Here is a 5,036-nt window from a genome sequence, read left to right as displayed (position 1 = left end):
TAAAAGCAGGTGGAGAAAAAACAATCCATTTTTTCCTACAGTAGCTGAGAGTGTGAGTGAACAAGTAGCTCAGTAACTCAGGGAAAGTTCTCCCCTCTCCTGTGGACTGATCTCATAATGATAAGGATTATAATCTGAGATTAGCCTGAGGGAACGTAAGTGTAAGTGAGGCTCGTTACCCCGGGGGCTTTACCCAGACATCCCCCCGCTGGGCGCAGCTCCTTTCATTATCTGGGATTATCTTTTAATCTGAGACGTCATGTCAAGGCCAATATGTTAGACACATTGCATTTTTGTAATCTCATAACACATAGGCCTACGGAACACCCAGTATATATCATGTTTTTTTTTAATCAGACAGGTTGATCACAACCCCTTTGACATTCAATGGATTCATACAGAGAGAAATGGCTCCGTTATCCACGGCTTTGTGGCCTCATTCAAGCACAGTAGGTGGTAAACATGAATGTTCCTAATTTACTGGGGACCACATGTGAAATAAATAATTGATCTGTCTGGGAGTCGGAGGAAAGCAGACAGAATGATTAGTTCTGTCTGTCTGTGCATCTGGTACCAGTGAACTCAGTACTCTAGGGGCCCGATCACATGGGGTCAGTAGCCCCTCCCCTACAACTCCCCCTCACCAGGGGACCTGACATGTAAACAGAACCCTTACTGCCTTCAACGCACTCATTTGTTTGATCATCATTATTTCAAGAAACATTTGTAGATTTGTATAACATGTTCCAATACCAAATAGTATTTCTGTGACTTTAACCTGCATTGTTGGGGGTCTCACTAACTTCCTGGAGTAATACGATGTAATTCTGAGTGTATTTGTGAATTTCACGTCTTCTCAGATTTCCTCTCAGAAGGACACGTGCAGAAGCATCATGTAGCCTGAGGTACTGTAGAGAACATTAATCTTTCATCACGGCTAAGATGCCCTATAATGCACGTCTCTAATACTGGGTCATGGTCACAAGCTGAGCCTGTCTGCTCACTTGGAGATGGACTGGTTCTCTGTGCAATTAGGCAGATAATCCCATCCACCGGTCTGGTTGATTGATTACAGACGGGCATCGCTGGCCAGCTGCTGCTTCCCTGGTCTCAGATGGTGTCCGGCCTGCGTGGTCATGCTACGTCCTCCAGCCTGTTTTCCTCTCTTCTGATTGGCTAGTCTGTGGCGCTGAGGCTACCCCCTCGGCCCAAAGCCATATGGTACCCTGAGCCGTCTGCTCTGATGGTGTGAAATATCACCCAGGTCCAGATATATAGACCTGCTTAGAGATTAGGGTTGAAATATCACCCAGGTCCAGATATATACAGATCTGCTTAGAGATTAGGGTTGAAATATCACCCAGGTCCAGATATGTACAGATCTGATTAGAGATTAGGGTTGAAATATCACCCAGGTCCAGATATATACAGATCTGATTAGAGATTAGGGTTGAAATATCACCCAGGTCCATCCAGATATATACAGATCTGATTAGAGATTAGGGTTGAAATATCACCCAGGTCCAGATCTTATCACCCAGGTCCAGATATATAGATCTGATTAGAGATTAGGGTTGAAATATCACCCAGGACCAGATATATAGATCTGCTTAGAGATTAGGGTTGAAATATCACCCAGGTCCAGATATACAGATCTGATTAGAGATTAGGGTTGAAGTGCTCAGGTCTTGAACAGGAGAAAGTGTCGAACCTACTGCACGACTGGCTTGACTTTGGTTGGGTAAATCTTATTATACCATCTGTGCATTTCATTTTCAAATGATTATAACGAGCCTGTTTTCATAGGCTAACTCATATTGTTCAGTCATGTACGGCCTAGTGTTACTTAGCCATGGACTAAAAGGCTAACACATTTGATATAAGCTTTTGATTTTATTCATATCGTGCTGTCATTCCGTTTTCATTTTGACCTTTCATCAAACTGAGGCTCATCTGAGTGGAACGGAGCACACCCCTCTGTCCAATCACAACACAGAGCACACCCCTCTGTCCAATCACAACACAACCTGCCGTCAGATTACACCAAGACCCGTCATGAGCTAGTGAGCTAGTCTGGTCCAGTCAAGACCCGTCATGCTATCAGTGAGCTAGTCTGGTCCAGTCAAGACCCGTCATGTTATCAGTGAGCTAGTCTGGTCCAGTCAAGACCCGTCATGCTATCAGTGAGCTAGTCTGGTCCAGTCAAGACCCGTCATGTTATCAGTGAGCTAGTCTGGTCCAGTCAAGACCCGTCATGCTATCAGTGAGCTGGTCTGGTCCAGTCAGGACCCGTCATGCTATCAGTGAGCTCGTCTGGTCCAGTCAGGACCCGTCATGCTATCAGTGAGCTCGTCTGGTCCAGTCAAGACCCGTCATGCTATCAGTGAGCTGGTCTGGTCCAGTCAGGAGCATGAAACTGGGCCTGGTACCCAGCCTACTATATTCATTAAGACTGGACCTCCAACCTTCTAAATATGTCTCCAGACCATCCTAGGGTCAAACCATAGCTACGTATCTGCAGCCCGTTGATTGGCTGACCAGTAGCAGCTGGTGGAATGAGGCCTAGCAGTGTAATTAGGTCAAGTAGGTGAATGTAATTTCACGCCTATTTGAACTTTCTCCCTGTAATTGGTGTGATTAGCAGTGCTTAATTGGATAATCAGCATTTGTCATTTGTCTTGAAAACGGCAAAAGAGAATGTCATCCAGATATGAATTCAAGTGTTAGGCAAAGTAAGACCATACTTTTGCAATACTGCACTCAAGTATCAATATATATAATATCAACATACAATATAATTGTTTGAATAAATACAACTTTATTCTAATTTTACATAAAGTTTACATAATTTATCAGGAGAAAAAAATATATTTTACATGGTGCAACTTTACATTAATTGAATATGCCTTCAAGATGCCTACATTCAATTAATTATTTGTTAATTTTAAATACTCACAAAGACATAAGGACATAATATGTCCATAAAAATGTCACCTCTCCACGAAACATTTCAGTGAGTTTCTAAAGCACATTATGTGCCTCCTGCCTACCAAAAACACACTCCATCCAAAATGTAACACAAAAGTATATCATTCAAAATATAACTACTTCAATCTTGCTGTACGATCATAACAGAACTGCAGTTGTAACTTTGATTTAGTTTCATTAGTTTAGTTAGTTTCATTTCTATACAGCAGAACGACCAACGCGTATTCCTCATTCTAAAAAGACAGTTCTGTGAAGTAAACAGTGATGTTGTTTGAATGTTTACAGGGCCGTGGCTGTAGGGTAGTGAGCTCCAGGACCTAGCAGAGCGCTGTTTACAGGGCCGTGTCTGTAGCAGAACGCTGTCTGTTTACAGGGCCGTGTCTGTAACAGAGCGCTGTCTGTTTACAGGGCCGTGTCTGTAGCAGAGCGCTGTCTGTTTACAGGGCCGTGTCTGTAGAGTAGTGAGCTCCTAGCAGAGCGCTGTCTGTTTACAGGGCCGTGTCTGTAGGGTAGTGAGCTCCTAGCAGAGCGCTGTCTGTTTACAGGGCCGTGTCTGTAGGGTAGTGAGCTCCAGGACCTAGCAGAGCGCTGTCTGTTTACAGGGCCGTGTCTGTAGGGTAGTGAGCTCCTAGCAGAGCGCTGTCTGTTTACAGGGCCGTAGCTGTAGCTCCAGGACCTAGCAGAGCGCTGTCTGTTTACAGGGCCGTGTCTGTAGGGTAGTGAGCTCCTAGCAGAGCGCTGTCTGTTTACAGGGCCGTGGCTGTAGCTCCAGGACCTAGCAGAGCGCTGTCTGTTTACAGGGCCATGTCTGTAGGGTAGTGAGTTCCAGGACCTAGCAGAGCGGTGTCTGTTTACAGGGCCGTGTTTGTAGGGTAGTGAGCTCCAGGACCTAGCAGAGCGCTGTCTGTTTACAGTGTGAGGTGGTGAGAGAAAGCAGAGCCCTTCTCTAGTTGGCTTGTTCTCTCTGTGATCAGCACACTTACACAACACTCTCTAGGACCAGGGGGACATTTATGAATATTGCATTTCTCGTTAAAACAATGTTTAAGTGAATATAAAGGGAAATCAAATCCAAATATAGAACCAATTTTAAAAAATGATCATTTTTTTTACAATGGCTTTACATCTTTTCTTTCTTTGGTATACATAACAATTGGTTTATTAAACAATGTATGCATCTTATAATATAAACATCAAAAGAAACTAGAAAACCCATACTGTAGCGAATAAATGTTTGTATTTACTAAGCATTAAGAACAAGTTGAACTACACAGTGAAAATATATCATCATTCAGCTACAATCTCACCATAAAGCTACTGTAAAATAAAGTAGAAAAATGTATATTAATAATTCAGATCTACTGGACGACCTCAGTGGTGGCTCATGAACTAAGACTTCATGTTTGTCTTGTTTTTGTTGTTTTTTGAATAAGACGCTTCAAATGATTCAGGTTGAGAGGAATGGCCACAAACACAGCATTAGATTGACAGTTTGACATCTAACATTGTTCCTTATTCTAATTTCAATGTATCACATCTGATGAATCACACATCACAGGATAAATCACAGGACAATCTGCTTGGAGCCTCCTCACCACCACAGATATATAATCTCCCAGATTAACCATCAAATAGATGGATAATCTCCCAGATTAACCATCAAATAGATAGATAATCTACCAGGTTAACCATCAAATAGATAATCTCCCAGATTAACCATCAGATAGATAGATAATCTACCAGGTTAACCATCAGATAGATAGATAATCTCACAGATTAACCATCAGATAGATAGATAATCTACCAGATTAACCATCAAATAGATAATCTACCAGATTAACCATCAGATAGATAATCTACCAGATTAACCATCAGAGGGTGACAGAGATGCTAAATTCTGTGTAGGAAGGACAGTGGGGTAGAGGTTTCCGACACTTGGTGTGTGTGTGTGTGTTTGTATGCGCGGGTGTGTGTTTGTGCGTCTGTGTGTATGCGTGGGCGTGTGTGTGTGTGTGCGCGTGCCCCAGCATGGCCCCTCCTCCTCCTCC

This window comes from Borostomias antarcticus (genome assembly GCF_949987555.1).
Source record: "Borostomias antarcticus genome assembly, chromosome: 2".
Lineage (NCBI taxonomy): Eukaryota > Metazoa > Chordata > Actinopteri > Stomiiformes > Stomiidae > Borostomias > Borostomias antarcticus.
Note: the sequence above shows the minus strand (reverse complement) of the source record.